Genomic DNA, 20513 nt, shown 5'->3' with positions numbered 1-20513 from the left:
AAGTGATGAAGGAGAAGAAATTACAACCAGGATTACTCTACCCAGCAAGGATCTCATTCAGATTTGATGGAGAAATTAAAATCTTTACAGACAAGCAAAAGCTAAGAGAATTCAGCACCACCAAACCAGCTTTACAACAATGCTAAAGGACTTTCTCTAGTTACAAAACACAAGTGAAGGAAAAGACCTAAAATTAAAAACCCAAAACAATTAAGAAAATGGTAATAGGAAAATACATATCAATAATTACCTTAAATGTAAATGGATTAAATGCACCAACCAAAAGACATAAACTGGCTGAATGGATACAAAAGTAAGACCCCTATATATGCTGTCTACAAGAGACCCACTTCAGACCTAGGGACACATACAGACTGAAAGTGAGGGGATGGAAAAAGATATTCCATGCAAAGGGAAATCAAAAGAAATCTGGAGTAGCAATCCTCATATCAGAAAAAATAGACTTTAAAATAAAGACTATTAACAAGAGACAAAGAAGGACACTACCTAATGATTAAGGGATCGATCCAAGAAGAAGATATAACAATTGCAAATATTTATGCACCCAATATAGGAGCACCTCAATATAAAAGGCAAATACTAACATCCATAAAAGGGGAAATCGAGGACTTCCCTGATGGAGCAGTGGTTGGGAGTCCACCTGCCGATGCAGGGGAAATGGGTTCATGCCCCAGTCTGGGAGGATCCCATGTGGAGTGGGGTGGCTGGGCTCATGAGCCATGGTCAATGAGCCTGTGTGTCCGGAGCCTGTGCTCCACGATGGGAGAGGCCACAACAGTGAGAGGCCCGTGTACCGCCAAAAAACCAAACAAAAAACCAAACTTATTATTTAAAAAAAGAAAAAAGAAAAAAAAAAGGGGGAAATCGACAGGAACACAATCATAGTCGGGGACTTTAACACCCCACTTTCACCAATGGACAGATCATCCAAAATGAAATAAATAAGGAAACACAAGCTTTAAATGAAACATTAAACAATGTGGCCTTAATTGATATTTATAGGACATTCCCTCCAAAAAAAACAGAATACACATTTTTCTCAAGTGCTCATGGAACATTCTCCAAGATAGATCATATCTTCAGTCACAAATCTAGCCTTGGTAAATTTAAGAAAATTGAAATCATATCAAGTATCTTTTTGGACCACAAAGCTATGAGACTAGCGTTCTAGTCTCAAACACATGGACTATTTAATAACCAAGAGGATATGGAAGAAATCAAAGAGGAAATAAAAAATACCTAGAAACAAATGACATTGAAAACACAATGAACCAAAATCTATGGGATGCAGCAAAAGCAGTTCTAAGAGGGAAGTTTATAGCAATACAATCCTACCTTAAGAAACAAGAAACGTTTCTAATAAAAAACTTAATCTTACACCTAAAGCAATTAGAGAAAGAAGAACAAAATAATCCCAAAGTTAGCAGAAGGAAAAAAATCGTAAAGATCAGATCAGAAACAAATGAAAAGGAAATGAAGGAAACAATAGCAAAGATCAATAAAACTAAAAGCTGGTTCTTCAAGAAGATAAACAAAATTGATAAAACATTAGCCAGACTCATCAAGAAAAAAGGGAGAAGACTCAAATCAATAGAATTTGAAATGAAAAAGGAGAAGTAACAACTGACATTGCAGAAATACAAAGGAACATGAGAGATTACTACAAGCAACTAGATGCCAATAAAATCGACAACCTGGAAGAAATGGACAAATTCTTAGAAATGCACAACCTTCCGATACTGAACCAGGAAGAAATAGAAAATATGAACAGACCAATCCAAGCACTGAAATTGAAACTGATTAAAAATCTTCCAACAAACAAAAGCCCAGGACCACATGGTTTCACAGGGGAATTCTGTCAAACATTTAGAGAAGGGCTAACACCTACCCTTCTCAAACTCTTCCAAAATATAGCAGAGAGAGGAACACTCCCAAACTCATTGTACGAGGCCACCATCACCCTGATACCAAAACCAGAAAAAGATGCCGCAAAGAAAGAAAACTACAGGCCAATATGACTGATGAGCATAGATGCAAAAATCCTCAACAAAATACTAGCAAACAGAATCCAACATCACCATAAAAGGATTATACACCATGAACAAATGAGGTTTATCCCAGGAATGCAAGGATTCTTCAATAAACACAAATCAATCAATGTGATACACCATATTAACAAATTGAATGAGAAAAAACATATGATCATCTCAATTGATGAAGAGAAAGCATTTGACAGAATTCAACACCCATTTATGATAAAAACCCTGCAGAACGTAGGCATAGAGGGAACTTTCCTCAATATAATAAAGGTCATATATGACAAACCCACAGCCAACATCGTCCTCAATGGTGAAAACTGAAACCACTTCCACTAAGATCAGGAACAAGGCAAGGTTGCCCACTCTCACCACTATTATTCAACATAGTTTTGGAAGTTTTAGCCACAGCAATCAGAGAAGAAAAAGAAGTAAAAGGAATCCCAATAGGAAAAGAAGAAATAAAGCTGCCAGTGTTTGCAGATGACATGATACTATATATAGAGAGTCATAAAGATGCTACCAGAAAACTACTAGAGCTAATCAATGAATTTGGTAAAGTAGCAGGATACAAAATTGATGCACAAAATTCTCTAGCATTCCTATACACTAATGAAAAATCTGAAAGTGAAATTAAGAAAACACTCCCATTTACCACTGCAACAAAAAAATAAAATATCTAGTGATAAACATACCTAACATGATAAAAAAAACAGTATGCATAAAATCATAAGACTGATGAAAGAGATTAAAGATTAAATAGATTGAGAGATATACCATGTTTTTGGATTGGAAGAATCAACATTGTGAAAATGACTCTGCTATCCAAAGCAATCTACAGATTCAATGCAATCCCTATCAAACTACCACTGGCATTTTTCACAGAACTAGAACAAAAAATTTCACAATTTATATGGAAACACAAAAGACCCCAAATAGACAAAGCATTCTTGAGAAAGAAAAATGGAGCTGGAGGAATCAGGCTTCCTGTCTTCAGAATATACTACAGAGCTACAGTAATTAATACAGTATGCTATCGGCGCATAAACAGAAATATAGATCAATGGAAAAGGATAGAATGCCCAGAGATAAACCCTCACATATATGGTCACCTTATCTTTGATAAAGGAGGCAAAAATATACAGTGGAGAAAAGACAGCCTCTTGAGTAAGTGGTGCTTCTAAAACTGGACAGGTACATGTAAAAGTATGAAATCAAAACACTCCCTAACAGCATACACAAAAATAAACTTAAAATGGATTAAAGACCTAAATGTAACGCCAGACACTATCAAACTCTTAGAGGAAAACATAGGCAGAGAACTCCATGACATAAATCACAGCAGGATCCTTTTTGACCCACCTCCTAGAGAAATGGAAATAAAAACAAAAATAAACAAATGGGGCCTAATGAAACTTCAAAGCTTTGGCACAGCGAAGGTAACCATAAACAAGATGAAAAGACAACCCTCAGAATGGGAGAAAATATTTGAGAATGAAGCAACTGACAAAGGATTAATCTCCAAAATTTACAAGCAGCTCATGCAGCTCAATATCAAAAACACAAACAACCCAATCCAAAAATGGGCAGAAGACCTAAATAGACATTTCTCCAAAGAAGATATACAGATTGCCAACAAACACATGAAAGAATGCTCAACATCATTAATCATTAGAGAAATGCAAATCAAAACTGCAATGAGATATCATCTCACACCAGTCAGAGTGGCCATCATCAAAAAATCTAGAAACAATAAATGCTGGAGAGGGTGTAGAGAAAAGGGAACCCTCTTGCTCTGTTGGTGGGAAGGTAGATTGATACAGCCACTATGGAGAACAGTATGGCAATTCCTTAAGAATCTAAAAAGAGAACCACCATACGACTCAGCATTCCCACTACTGGGCATATACCCTGAGAAAACCATAATTCAAAAAGAGTCATGTACCAAAATGTTCATTGCGGCTCTGTTTACAATAGCCAGGACATGGAAGCAACTTAGGTGTCCATGAACAGATGAATGGATAAAAAAGATGTGGCACATATATACAATGGAGTATTACTCAGCCATATAAAGAAACGAAATTGAGTTATTTGTAGTGAGGTGGATAGACCTAGGGTTTGTCATACAGAGTGAAGTAAGTCAGAAAGAGAAAAACAAATACCATATGGTAGAACATATATATGGAATCTAAGAAAGAAAGAAAAAAAAAACAGGTCATGAAGAACCTAGGGGCAAGAAGGGAATAAAGACACAGACCTACTAGAGAATGGACTTGAGGATAAGGAGAGGGGAAAGGGTAAGCTGTGACAAAGTGAGAGAGTGGCATGGACATATATACACTACAAAACGTAAAATAGAAAGCTAGTGGGAAGCAGCCGGATAGCACAGGGAGATCAGCTCAGTGCTTTGTGATCACCTAGAGGGGTGGGATAGGGAGGGTGGGAGGGCGGGAGACGCAAGACGGAAGAGATATGGGAACATATGTATATGTATAACTGATTCCCTTTGTTGTAAAGCAGAAACCAAGACACCATTGTAAAGCAATTATACTCCAATAAAGATGTTAAAAAAAAACAACTAACAAACTATAGCTGCTGAGTACCTGTGAAGAATGCATATTAAGAGGTTTGTCAGGGGACTTGAAAAAAACAACATTTTGACTAAATGAATAAACGATTTCCAAAAACAATGTAATTTCATCAAACACATATTTAATATATGGAAATTCAACAATTTGCTACTTGAAGGAGGGAAAGATGCCTGTGTGTTCATGCACGTACACATGCAAACACACAAATACACACTTAAATGATCTGGGCCATTCTCCCTGCTAATCTACTCAGTGTTTACAGACCTACTGAGCATATATGGGAAATTAGAGTACATCCTTTCTTCAATTGGTAGCAATGTTTATAAACCTTACAGAGAGATAGTGATTTTTTACTTGGTGTTGAAATGTTTTTTGTTTTCGTGTTTTTCTTTCTTTCTTTGTGTGTGTGTGTGTGCATATTTTTCTAACATGACCCATCTACTCCATTTCAAACTCACCTGAAGAAATAGATCTCTTGTAACCATGGGGAAGGCTGGCTCTGTTGGACTTACTGAGAGATGTGGGCTCCCACAGGGAAGAGTCCTTGGAATTTTCAAAAGTATTTTTAATCACTTGTAATTGTATACATTTATTTTAATTTTTAAAAAATGTTAACAGTTTTATTGAGATGTTGAGAACAGAGAAATTTATAGAGACATAGTAAATTAGTGGTTGCTTACAAATGCATGGAGCAAATGGAGAGTAATAATTAAGGGGTACAGGGTTTCTTTTTGAAGTGAAAAAAAAAGTTCTAAAATTGTGGTTATGGTTGCACATACCTGTGAATATACTAAAATCCATGAAATCGTGTACCTTAAATTGGTCCACTGTATAGTATGTGAACTGTATCTCAATTTTATTTGAACAGAATGATATAATTTACGATCTCCTGTGACTGTCCACTTTCATTTAGCACAATGGTTTCAACGCTTATCTATGTTGTAGCATGTTTCAGTGCTACGTTCCTTCATTCCTTTTTATAGCCAAATATTACTCCGTTGTATGGATATATGACATTTTCTCTTTTTTAAATTGGAGTACAGTTGATTTACAATATTATATTAGTTCAGGTGTAAAGCATAGTGATTCTGTATTTTTACAGATTATACTCCATTAAAAGTTATTACAAGATAAAGAAAAAAAAACCTAATAGATTCTATCTATTTAAAATCTTCCCTCTATATCTATATTTTTTCAATCCCTATTGCCAAAGTTTAGTCCTGAATATCATCATTTCTTACCAGGATTATGCCAATACAATCCTGAATGGTCTTTCTGCTTGTGACTTACCAAATATGATCTATTTTATACACTATTGTCCCCTTAAATAAATGGATGCCCTCAAGACTAACCCCCCAAGCAATCCATAAGTATAAGGAAGAAAATATTAGAAAGCCTCTTGACTTAATTTTTTACAAACCTATGAGAAAAATACTACCTTTGCTACTATTTGGTGTTCACTCAGACATCTATCCTCTCACTTGGTTTCTCAGGTTTTCACATGTCACCTGCATTAAGCAGGTATCCTCCCGGGAGGATAGGCCTTCAGCAACATAAAGGGGTCCCCGAGACACTGCACCTTCATTCTTATTTCCCTTACATTGCGTTACAACTAACACAGTGTCTATGTGTTCCATTAAATTATTACAGGATTTTATTGCCTAGCTTTAGGTAAAAATGTCACACAAGATAGACAGATGGCTTAAAGTTTCTTTCCTCAGAGCCTATGTTGTATTAGTGAAGTAAGCAGAAGCAACCACAGGAAGAAACAGCATGGATATTTTTCTTACACTTTGTGAGTGTACTAATGGAATTTAAGAAAAAAAAAATGTCATGAAGAACCTAGGGGTAAAACAGGAATAAAGACACAGACCTACTAGAGAATGAACTTGAGGATATGGAGAGGGGGAAGGGTAAGCTGTGACAAAGTGAGAGAGAGGCATGGACATATATACACTACCAAACATAAGGTAGATAGCTAGTGGGAACCAGCCGCATAGCACAGAGCGATCAGCTCGGTGCTTTGTGACCGCCTGGAGGGGTGGGATAGGGAGGGTGGGAGGGAGGGAGACGCAAGAGGGAAGAGATATGGGAACATATGTATATATATATATATATATAACTGATTCATTTTGTTGTAAAGCAGAAACTAACACACCATTGCAAAGCAATTATACTCCGATAAAGATGTTAAAAAATAAAAAAATAAAAAAAGTTATTATTTAGTTAAACTTTATTTCATTCTTTGTTAATTCACTCTTTAAAAGTTTTATAATGTATATATCTGTAGAATGGTATGTGTGTATATATCCACTCACACATACCCACATATATTATATTGAGGGGGAATGGACAAAATAATTTACTATTAGAGGTACATGATCAAAAATATTTAAATACTGCAGCCAAAACCAGAATGATGTTTCTAAAACACTACTATGATTATATCAGTCTTTTGCTTAAAACCTTCACGTGCTTATCCAGTTTTTTTCAGGATGAAATCCAAACTCCTTACCATAGCCTGCGTCAAATCATATTTTATGGCATGGGCCCCACTTACGTCTCCACATCACATCTGTCTTTCACTTCATACACTAAATACTGCATATTTTCTTATTCCTGCACATCATCTCCCAATGCCAAACACACACATTCTCTGCCCTGTGGAGGTACCAATTTTCTCTAGAAGCTTTCTTATTTGACTCTTGTGAAATATGTATTTGTTTAGTTAATTAAGTCAGTGGAAGCAAATGGCTTGGTATAGTAAAGAATAGTTTGCTTGCTATGAGACTTCAGCATAAAATTGGGAGAATATTAGCAATAATATTAAGTGATTGGAGTTAAAGGAGTTTCCACTGAAATTTCAGTTCCCTTCACACTCCATGTTTCTTGATCCAAGGATACTATTCCCTCTCCTCCTTTTCAGCAAACTAATTTTTATCTCATTTTCAGATTTCAACTTGCATGTCACATTTTTTAGGAAGCCTTCCCTGATTTCCCCAAGACCTTTTCTATGTGTTCCTCTGCTACCTTCTTCTTAGCTCCATTATGCACTTGTCTCCCAACAAGGCTGTTAGCCCCAGTCAGACAGTTTACAGGTTGATTCACACTGTGTCTCTAGAACTGAGCACAGTGCCTTGAACATATTAGAGTATTATTGATTATTATTAATATTGAATGAATGAATAAATACAAACTTAGTTTCAAAATTAAACAGCAGCAAAAATGAGAATCCAGGAATATTCATGTTTATTGCCACCCCCTTCTCCTTCAAAAGCCCTTCCCATTTCCAAGCACCCCTTTTTCCTGCCTGGCAACTTCCTTACCAGATAAATATTCAAATCTAACTCCAGTTCAAAGGTTAACCAATCACCTGAAGTTATTGATAACAAAAGGAGTACTTCTTCCTGCTGTTATATGATAAAAATAATTTATACAGCATTTTCAGTTTCCATAGCACTTCACGTGAATGAAATGTCATGAGGAACATATATACATAAGAGTGGAACTTCAGGTTATGGGACTGATGTTTCTGGACATGTGGCCCTTCCTGAGACTCCTGTAGCAAGATGTTCACAGTGATTACTCACAAACCTATCTCTTGTGAGTAATCTTTGCATTCTGAGAATGGGTTTGTCAGAAGTAGGGCAAATGATACTAAAATAACCTTTCATATTTGTAAGGCACTTGACACTAGCTATTCCCAAAGGACCACATGTCCAGAAACATCAGTCCTAAAACCTGTCATTCCACTATCACCAATATATGCTCCTATTGACATTTATGACACTAGTTTTTCTTAGCAAATGTCTCAGTTAATACTAATTACAATTCTTTCAAATACATGGGGAAAATTCTCTCCCCCTTTCTTCTCTCCCTCTTCATCCATACCCACACACACAAACACACATACACACATACATGCACACACAATTTAAAGTTAAGAGAAATGAAGGTTAGAATTTAAGCCACTTGATTTTGTCCACAGAAATGGTGAGAGTTAACACCATGGTCTTCCTGATTCCTGGTCCAGGGTTCATTTCCATGCCTCAGATGAGCAAGCCATTGCCTTTTTCTCCTCTGATCCAAGCAAGTTATGTGACTAGTACCTCTTCTCATCCCATCCACCACATCAGTGTGAGAAAACTAGGGCTGTGCACAGAATAGCCAATGAATCACTGCTCTATAATTGCAGAGAAATGTTGTGTTGATTAGTGGGAGGCAACAGCTTTTCCACACTGCTGTGTCCACACTTAGATGCTATGCCACATTGAAACTGAAAGCCTTGATCTAGATAAGAATAACTGCCCAATTCTAATTTGTGACGGTCCAAACAAGAACAAACCATGTCATACTCATCCATCAGAAGCTCTTCTTACATCTTAATCAGGCAGGAAACTTCACACACTTTGTAAAGACATTCGTACAGTTATCCGTTTGTAACGTCAGAGCGAATGAAAACAGAGTGGCAAAACCTACAATTTAGTATCTTCCACAGAAGGAAAATATCTGCATTTCTCTTCCATCATCAAATCATATTAGCTCTATTGACTAAAACTCATCATTATATTAAGTATGTTTTAAAATAAAATCTGTCACATGTAAATATATCAGTCTAAGCACTGCCCTATCATTTTGCATACATTTGATTAATTCTCTAATTAATTCTGTGCATCTCCATTTCAAAGATGAGAAAATTGAGAAATATTCAGGTTGTCTAATGAGATGTAGCAAGGAAGTAGTGAAGATTCAAACCTAAATCCCTCTGACATTCAAATTCATCCTCTTGGGGGAATCGAGAAGATGGCGGAAGAGTAAGACGTGGAGATCACCTTCCTCCCCACAGATACACAAGAAATACACCTACACGTGGAACAACTCCTACAGAACACCTACTGAACGCTGGCAGAAGACCTCAGACCTCCCAAAAGGCAAGAAACTCCCCACGAACCTGGGTAGGGCAAAAGAAAAAAGAATAAACAGAGACAAAAGAATAGGGACGAAACCTGCACCAGTGTGGGGGAGCTGTGAAGGAGGAAAGGTTTCCCCACACTAGGAAGCCCCTTCGTGGGCAGAGACTGCGCGTGGCAGAGGGGGAAAGTTTCGGAGCCGCGGAGGAGAGCACAGCAACAGGGGTGCGGAGAGCAAAGCGGAGAGATTCCCGCACAGAGGATCGGTGCCGACCAGCACTCACCAGCCCGAGAGGCTTGTCTGCTCACCTGCCAGGGCAGGCGGGGCTGGGAGTTGAGGCTCGAGCTCTGGTCTGAGCACTGGGAGAGGACTGGGGTTGGCAGCATGAACACAACCTGCAGGGGTTAGTGCACCACGGCTAGCTGGGAGGGAGTCTGGGGAAAAGTCTGGACCTGCCGAAGAGGCAAGAGACTTTTTCTTCCCGCTTTGTTTCCTGGTGCGCGAGGAGAGGGGATTAAGAGCACTGCTTAAAGGAGCTCCAGAGATGGGCGCGAGCCAAGGCTAACAGGGCGGACCCCAGAGACGGGCATGAGACGCTAAGGATGCTGCTGCTACCACCAAGAAGCCTGTGTGTGAGCACAGGTCACTATCCACACCTCCCTTCCAGGGAGGCTGGGCAGCCCACCACTGCCAGGGTCCCGGAATCCAGGGACAGCTTCCCTGGGAGAACGCATGGCATGCCTCAGGCTGGTACAACGTCCCTCTGGCCTCTGCCGCTGAAGACTCGTCCCGCATCCACACCCCTCCCTCCCCTCAGCCTGCGTGAGCCAGAGTCCCCGAAGCAGCTGCTCCTTTAACCCCGTCCTGTCTGAGGGAAGAACACATGCCCTCTGGGGACCTACATGCAGAGGCAGGGCCAAATCCAAAGCTGAGCCCCTGGGAGCTGTGAGAACAAAGAAGAGAAAGGGAAATCTCTCCCAGCAGCCTCAGAAGCAGCGGATTAAAGCTCCGCAATCAACTTGATGTACCCTGCATCTGTGGAATACATGAATAGACAACGAATCATCCCAAATTGAGGAGGTGGACTTTGAGAGCAAGATTTATTATTTTTTCCACTTTTCCTCTTTTTGTGAGTGTGTATGTGTATGCTTCTGTGTGATATTTTGTCTGTATAGCTTTGCTGTCACCATTTGTCCCAGGGTACTATCCATCCATTTTTGTTTTTCTTTTTAAAAAGTTTTTTTTCATAATAATTATTTTTTATTTTAATAACTTTATTTTACTTTATTTTATTTTATCCTCTTTCTTTCTTTCTTTTCTTTCTTTCTTTTCTTTCTTCCTTCCTTCCTTCCCTCCTTCCTTCCCTCCCTCCCTTCTTTCTTTCTTTCATTCTTTCTTTCTTTTCTTTATTTCTGCCTTCCTTCCCTCCCTCCCTCCCTTGCTCCTTCCTTCCTTCCTTCCCTCCCTCCCTCCCTCCTTTCTTTCTTTCTTTCTTTCTTTACTTTTTCTCCCTTTTATTCTGAGCCATGCAGATGAAAGGCACTTGGTGCTGCAGCCAGGAGTCAGTGTTGTGCCTCTGAGGTGGGAGAACCAACTTCAGGACACTGGTCCACAAGAGACCTCCCAGCTCTACATAATATCAGATGTTGAAAATCTCCCAGAGATCTCCATCTCAACACCAGCACCCAGCTTCACTCAACGACCAGCAAGCTACAGTGCTGGACACCCTATGCCAAACAACTAGCAAGACAGGGACACAACCCCACCCATTAGCAGAGAGGCTGCCTAAAATCATAATAACTCCACAGACACCTCAAAACACACCACCAGATGTGGACCCGCCCACCAGAAAGACAAGATCCAGCCTTATCCACCAGAACACAGGCACTAGTCCCCTCCATCAGGAAGCCTACACAACCCACTGAAACAACCTTAGCCACTGTAGACAGACACCAAAAACAATGGGAACTACAAACCTGCAGCCTGTGAAAAGGAGACCCCAAACACAGTAAGATAAGCAAAATGAGAAGACAGAAAAGCACACAGCAGATGAAGGAGCAAGTTAAAAACCCACCAGACCTAACAAACGAAGAGGAAATAGGCAATCTACCTGAAAAAGATTTCAGAATAATGATAGTAAAGATGACCCAAAATCTTGGAAATAGAATAGACAAAATACAAGAAACATTTAACAGAACTAGAAGAACTAAAGATGAAACAAGCAATGATGAACAAAACAATAAGTGAAATTAAAAATACTCTAGGTGGGATCAATAGCAGCATAACTGAGGCAAAAGAACAGATAAGTGACCTGGAAGCTAAACTAGTGGAAATAACTACAGAAGAGCAGAATAAAGAAAAAAGAATGAAAAGAACTGAGGACAGTCTCAGAGACATCTGGGACAACATTAAATGCACCAACATTCGAATTATAGGGGTTCCAGAAGAAGAAGAGAAAAAGAAAGGGACTGAGAAAATATTTGAAGAAATTATAGTTGAAAACTTCCCTAATATGGGAAAGAAAATAGTTAATCAAGTCCAGGAAGCACAGAGAGTCTCATACAGGATAAATACAAGGAGAAATATGCCAAGACACATATTAATCAAACTGTCAAAAATTAAATACAAAGAAAACATATTAAAAGCAGCAAGGGAAAAACAACAAATAACACACAAGGGAATCCCCATAAGATTAACAGCTGATCTTTCAGGAGAAACTCTACAAGCCAGAAAGGACTGGCAGGACATATTTAAAGTGATAAAGGAAAAAAACTTACAATCAAGATTACTCTACCCAGCAAGGATCTCATTCAGATTTGATGGAGAAATTAAAATCTTTACAGACAAGCAAAAGCTAAGAGAATTCAGCACCACCAAACCAGCTTTACAAGAAACCCTACAGGACTTTCTCTAGGCAAGAAACACAAGAGAAGGAAAAGACCTACAATAACAAACCCAAAACAATTAAGAAAATGGGAATAGGAACATACATATCGATAATTACCTTGAATGTAAATGGATTAAATGCTCCCACTAAAAGACAAGGACTGGCTGAATAGATACAAAAAACAGACCCATATATATGCTGTCTGCAAGAGACCCACTTCAGACCTAGAGACACATACAGATTGAAAGTGAGGGGATCAAAAAAGATATTCCATGCAAATGGAAACCAAAAGAAAGATGGAGTAACAATTCTCATATCAGACAAAATAGACTTTAAAATAAAGACTATTAGAAGAGACAAAGAAGGACACTACCTAATGATTAAGGGACCGATCCAAGAAGAAGATATAACAATTGTAAATATTTATGAACCCAACATAAGGGCACCTCAATACAAAATGCAAACACTAACACCCATATAAGGGGAAATTGTCAGTAACACATTCATAGTAGGGCACTTTAACATCCCACTTTCACCAATGGACAGATCGTCCAAAATGAAAATAAATAAGGAAACACAAGCTTTAAATGATACATTAAACAAGATGGACTTAATTGATATTTATAGGGCATTCCATCCATAAACAACAAAATACACATTTTTCTCAAGTACTCATGGAACATTCTCCAGGATAGATCATATCTTGGGTCACAAATCAAGCCTTGGTAAATTTAAGAAAATTGAAATTGGATCAAGTATCTTTTCGGATCACAACACTATGGTACTAGATATTAACTACAGGAAAAGATCTGTAAAAAAATATAAACACATGGAGGCTAAAGAATACACTACTTAATAACGAAGTGATCACTGAAGAAAAAAAAAGAGGAAATCAAAAAATACCTAGAAACAAATGACAATGGAGACACAACAACCCAAAACCTATGGGATGCAGCAAAAGCAGGTCTAAGAGGGAAGTTTATAGCAATACAATCCTACCTTAAGAAACAGAAAACATCTCGAAAAAACAACCTAACCTTGCACCTAAAGCAATTAGAGAAAGAAGAATTAAAAAAAAAAACAAAGTTAGCAGAAGGAAAGAAATCATAAAAATCAGATCAGAAATAAATGAAAAAGAAATGAAGGAAACAATAGCAAAGATCAATAAAATTAAAAGCTGGTTCTTTGAGAGGATAAACAAAATTGATAAACCATTAGCCAGACTCATCAAGCAAAAAAGCGAGAAGACTCAAATCTATAGAATTAGAAATGAAAAAGGAGAAATAACAACTGAAACTGCAGAAATACAAAAAATCATGAGAGATTACTACAAGAAACTCTATACCAATAAAAGGGACAACCTGGAAGAAATGGACAAATTCTTAGAAAAGCACAACCTGCCAAGACTGATTCAGGAAGAAATAGAAAATCTAAATAGGCCAACCACAAGCACTGAAGTTGAAACTGTGATTAAAAATCTTCCAACAAACAAAAGCCCAGGACCAGATGGCTTCACAGGTGAATTCTATCAAACATTTAGAGAAAAGCTAACATCTATCCTTCTCAAACTCTTCCAAAATATACCAGAGGGAGGAACACTCCCAAACTCATTCTACATGGTCATCATGACCCTAATACCAAACCAGACAAGGATGTCACAAAGAAAGAAAACTATAGGCCAATATCACTGATGAATATAGATGCAAAAGTCCTCAACAAAATACTAGCAAACAGAATCCAACAGCACATTAACAGGATCATACACAATGATCAAGTGGGGTTTATTCTAGGAATGCAAGGATTCTTCAATATACGCAAATCTAACAACATGATACACCATATTAACAAATTGAAGGAGAAAAACCATATGATCATCTCAAGAGATGCAGAGAAAGCTTTTGACAAAATTCAACACCGATTTATGATAAAAACCCTGGAGAAAGTAGGCATAGAGGGAACTTTCCTTAACATAATAAAGGCCATATATGACAAACCCACAGCCAACATCGCCCTCAATGGTGAAAAACTGAAAGCATTTCCACTAAGATCAGGAACAAGATAAGGTTGCCCACTCTCACCACTCTTATTCAACATAGTTTTGCAAGTTTTAGCCACAGCAATCAGAGAAGAAAAGGAAATAAAAGAGTCCAAATCGGAAAATAAGAAAAGCTGTCACTGTTTGCAGATGGCATGATACTATATATAGAGAATCCTAAAGATGCTACCAGAAAACTACTGGAGCTAATCAATGAATTTGGTAAAGTAGCAGGATACAAAATTAAAGTACAGAAATCTCTGGCATTCCTATACACTAATGATGCAAAATCTGAAAGTGAAATCAAGAAAACACTCCCATTTACATTGCAACAAAAAGAATAAAATATCTAGGAATAAACCTACCTAAGGAGACAAAAGACCTTATGCAGAAAATTATAAGACACTGATGAAAGAAATTAAAGATGATACAAATAGATGGAGAGATATACCATGTTCTTGGATTAGAAGAATCAACATTGTGAAAATGACTCTACTACACAAAGCAATCTACAGATTCAATGCAATCCCTATCAAGCTACCAATAGCATTTTTCACAGAACTAGAACAAAAAATTTCACAATTGTATGGAAACATAGAAGATCCCGAATAGCCAAAGCAATCTTGAGAACGAAAAATGGAGCTGGAGGAATCAGGCTCCCTGACTTCAGACTATACTACAAAGCTACAGTAATCAAGACAGTATGGTACTGGCACAAAAACAGAAAGATAGATCAATGGAACAGGATAGAAAGCCCAGAGATAAACCCACGCACATATGGTCACCCTATCTTTGATAAAGGAGGCAGGAATGTACAGTGGAGAAAGGACAGCCTCTCCAATAAGTGGTGATGGGAAAACTGGACAGGTACATGTAGAAGTATGAGATTAGATCACTCCCTAACACCATACACAAAAATAAACTCAAAAAGGATTAAAGACCTAAATGTAAGGCCAGAAACTATCAAACTCTTAGAGGAAAACATAGGCAGAGAACTCCATGACATAAATCACACAGCAATATCCTTTTTGACCCACCTTCCAGAGAAATGGAAATAAAAACAAAAATGAACAAATTGGACCTAATGAAACTTCAAAGCTTTTGCACAACAAAGGAAACCATAAATAAGACCAAAAGACAACCCTCAAAATGGGAGAAAATATTTGCAAATGAAGCAATTGACAAAGGATTAATTTCCAAAATTTACAAGCAGCTCATGCAGCTCAATAACAAACAACCGAATCCAAAAATGGGCAGAAGACCTAAGTAGAGATTTCTCCAAAGCAGATATACAGACTGCCAACAAACACATGAAAGAATGGTCAACATCATTAATCATTAGAGAAATGCAAATTAAAACTACAATGAGATATCATCTCACACCAGTCAGAATGGCCATCATCAAAAAATCTAGTAACAATAAATGCTGGAGAGGGTGTGGAGACAAGGGAACACTCTTGCACTGCTGGTGGGAATGTGAATTGGTACAGCCACTATGGAGAACAGTATGGAGGTTCCTTAAAAAACTACAAATAGAACTACCATATAACCCAGCAATCCCACTACTGGGCATATACCCTGAGAAAACCATAATTCAAAAAGAGTCATGTACCAAAATGTTCATTGCAGCTCTATTTACAATAGACAGGAGATGGAAACAACCTAAGTGTCCATCATTGCATGAATGGATATAGAAGATATGGCAGAAATATACAATGGAATATTACTTAGCCATAAAATGAAAGGAAATTGAGCTATTTATAATTAGGTGGATGGACCTAGAGTCTGTCATACCGAGTGAAGTAAGTCAGAAAGAGAAGGACAAATACCGTATGCTAACACATATATATGGAATTTAAGAAAAAAAAATGTCATGAAGAACCTAGGGGTAAGACAGAAATAAAGGCACAGATCTACTAGAGAATGTACTTGAGGATATGGGGAGGGGGATTGGTAAGCTGTGACAAAACGAGAGTGTGGCATGGACTTATTCACACTACCAAACGTAAAATTATAGATAGTGGGAAGCAGTCGCATAGCACAGGGAGATCAACTCAGTGCTTTGTGACCACGTAGAGGGGTGGGATAGGGAGAGTGGGAGGGAGGGAGACGCAAGAGGGAAGAGATATGGGAACATATGTATATGTATAACTGATTCACTTTGTTATAAAGCAGAAACTAGCGCACCATTGTAAAGCAATTATACTCCAATAAAGATGTAAAAATACAAGCAAAAAAAAACAAATTCATCTTCTTAAGCACACATACGTTTTACATGCAGTAGGATCATGGACTTGATTGCAACAGTGAGAATATTTTGGTCCAATTGAAAATTGTCATTAATGGATTTGTTCACTTCACCTAAAGATCATTGTGGGAGGTATCTCTTTCCTTGAATTAAGTATTCTAACTTTTGAGTAGACTTCATGATATAGTGTATATACCATGAAAGGTCAATGGTTTTCTTTTGGTCCTGCCAGTAGGGTTTTCTACAGTTACACTGGCCCTGCTTTCTGAGGCTCTTCCCTGCCAATTGTCCTCAGGTATCCTAATCCTTTGTCTAAAAAATTCATCTTCCAGGTTTAATCCAATCCTAGGCTACAGTGAGTAGAAGTAGCACACACTTCTAAAGGTCCCACTTCAACTTTCCAGGGCAAACAGATTTCCTTCCTTAATTCTTTCTCCCTTCATCATCCTGAACACCACAGCCCCTTAGGCTCTCTGGTCCATTCTCTGATGGTGCTTTCTTCACTCTGGTTCAAGACTTGTGTGTTAAGATTTGTATCTAGCTGCTGGCCCTTTACAATGTTGATCACTAACTAATATATCTCGTGCAATTGCTAGATTTTCTTTTCCCCTTACCTCCTACTTTCCTTATGTATTCTTCCTGATGAGACAAAACCAATGGAAAAAGCAGAGAACAGAGAAAGATAGTTTGAAGGCATAATAATACAAAGAAAATAATGTGTTGAACGTTGTTCAATATTAGCAAAAGAAATTTTTTTTCCTCTGTTATGTTTGCTTGGCTTTTTGTGATAGATATTTTACCCTGACAGTGCTAATGGAACTAAAATGCCTTCTAAGAAAAATATGGATCTCTTTACAGAATAGATATGGGGATGAGACACAGAAACATTAATCTGTGTTGCTACTCCAGGCTGGAGGAAGGATTCTAGGACAGGGTGGAAGTAATGAAAGAAAGGATTATGAAAAATAGGGTAAAAGGAGATAGAAGATAATAGAATTCATGAATTCCCTTCTGAGATGATTAAATGGGAACAGCAAAAACGTGTTTTGTGCTATCTCCTAGACTCTGTGTTTATAATTGCAAAATAGTACAATATTTTTTTTTAGGGTAGAGATCTAGTCACTCTAAGTATACTCTGGATATATAGATTTGAATCATCAGTAGGAACTAATGGATATTAGGAAGTTGTGAGAATGTTTGCCAAAGCTTTCAGCGTCACATTTTTATTTCCTGGTTGCCTATAGGAAAGGAAAAGCCAGAGTTGAAGTGCCAATCTCTGTATCAGGCAAATGACCCACTTATATTTTCTTCAGAACAGGGTGAACTTTGCTGTAAACCTCCCAGGAGAAATAATAAAGCACTAGAAAATACTCCATCTACTCTCCGACTTGGTGTTGTTCTCCTACTAAAACCTGGAGGGGACAATCTCTCTATTCAAACCTACATATTATTTCTGATGTTGTCTCTTTTCTAAAATATCTGAAGTCAATAACAAAATCCAGTAAAATTAAAGTCATATTATGTTCTATATTTTCTATTTCTTTAATAACCATATTTTTTCCTGAGAAGTTGAAACAATTTTCTTTTTTCTTAACCGCCATCATTTCACTTTCACCTTTTAGGTTAATAATTCAGAAGTGTTTCTCTACTGATTATAGTTTTACTAAGTGCGTAACAGGAAATATCATTAATATAAGAGCAACTTTGGGGCTTCCCTGGTGGCGCAGTGGTTGAGAGTCTGCCTGCCGATGCAGGGGACGCGGGTTCGTGCCCCAGTCTGGGAAGATCCCACATGCTGCGGAGCAGCCGGGCCCATGAGCCATGGCCACTGAGCCTGCGCGTCCGGAGCCTGTGCTTCGCAACGGGAGAGGCCACAACAGTGAGAGGCCTGCGTACCAAAAAAAAAAAAAAAAAAAAAAGCAACTTGGGTCATTCAGTCTATTTCCAGGAATAGCAAGGCATGAGTGTCTTGCTACTGGGAATATCAATCTTAGGGTTCAGGCTGGAGTTTTACCGATGCCCTGTGGCAATGTATTACATATTTTGACTAAAATGTCAGATATGATTCTTAGTATTTAGCTTCAAAGTTTTAACTCTATATGATAAAATACATTTTTGTTTCCAGATTTTAAAATGCCTCAGCCCCTCTAATTAATCCAAGTCTCTTTGTATTATTTTTTTGTTTGTTTTGGAAACTAGACACTTGGTACTAGATACCAAAATAAGATGCATATTCAGTATTCAGAAAAATATTTTTTTCAAAAATATACCTTTTTCAGTTTATTAATCAATCAATACATCATCTAATTCCACAAAATTCCACAAAAGTAGAACTCTGTCAATGAGGAAAAAGAGGAGGAAGGATACCCAATTGCTCATACCCTGCCTTCTCTAGAAGGGTTCCTTCATTACAGCAGCCCATAAAGATGATTCCATCCCTTAACTTCAATCCTGCTTCTGTGTGGATTGTACAGACTGTTACTTGATTTTACAATGTCTTATAAACAGTGTGTTTACACTGTCTTTCTGTTTACACAGTTTTGTGTTTCATGACAGTTTCTTTCCTGAAATAGATGCTATTTGAAGCATTTATAAAATGGATGATACTTGACTTCAGCATTAACTGCAAAGAAGGATTCTCATGAAACAAACGGTGCAATGGCATGCCCATCTGGTGCCAGAATTTCTACCAAAGGCCCAAAGAGAACAGCGTGAGTCCATAAGTGTTCCCACAAAGGCACAGAAAGATGTGTCCCTACAGGACTCACAGAGATGGATCTGACTACTCCTTTGATCCCCACCTCACCCCATCCTGCTTTTAAAACACTAGAAATTTGAGGTAATGAGCTTTTAGCCTAGGGAAAAGTGCTCTGTACGGTCTCCCTTCCTACCTCATAGGAAGAGAAATGAAGACCCCTCAAAGAGAACCAAGCTGATGTCCTAAATATTTGAAAGAAGAAAAGTTGAGCAATGCATTCCTTTTCTGAGTGTTCTTTTACTCCAGTTTGTATAGACTCTTCATTCTGTCACCAGAGAATAACTTCATAATTTCCTAGATGAGCTTAACTCACGTCGCTGGAGTTTGAATGGTATAACCGAGCATAAAAGCTGGTACTTTCTTCCTTCTTGAAAGATTTGGAAGTGAGAATTTGGCTTGTCAAAGACATGAAGTTTCACCAACTAAGTGGATACCATAAATAGTGGCTGCTTACTTATCTTATTAGGTTCACCTTAAGCACTACATTATCCCTGAAGGAGTCCTTGGTTTTTACTACTCCCTACTTCTAAGATTTTAGTTATGGTATCCATCACTTTCTTCACAAACATTTATCAAGCACTTTTATCATCTCAATTTCACTTAACACAGAAATTACAAAATGAAGTCATCTCTGTCATTAAGGAGCTTACAGTCTTGCAGTATGAAAGTGAATGCATACAAGGTAAAGCAGTGATCTAAAGGAGTCATTCTTCTCTACCTAGGGCTGGAGGAGTGTGATCTCATGAGAAGCAAGGAGTCAGCATCAAAGAAAGTTTCAGAGAAGAAGGAAGAAGTGGGTTCTAACGGATATATTGGGCTATTAGATATTCTTTTTTGCTCTAACTTAGATACTGTCTCCTAAATAAGAAAGATTTTTTCTCTATCTCAAGCTGTTGAAACAGAATATAGAAATAGAATATAGTCATATGGTTAGTCCTTAATAGTCCAAAGTCATGTAAGGCAAATTATCAGAAGTGTAAAATCCAAGAAGGAAGATGAGGGAGTTAGCTGGTAGCATGACATAAG

Source organism: Delphinapterus leucas, chromosome 7 (assembly GCF_059928025.1).
Source record: "Delphinapterus leucas isolate spDelLeu-1000000601 "Yukka" chromosome 7, BTC_Dleu_Yukka2, whole genome shotgun sequence".
Taxonomy (NCBI): domain Eukaryota; kingdom Metazoa; phylum Chordata; class Mammalia; order Artiodactyla; family Monodontidae; genus Delphinapterus; species Delphinapterus leucas.
The sequence above is the reverse complement of the archived record's forward strand: the minus strand, read 5'-3'. Positions refer to the sequence as shown.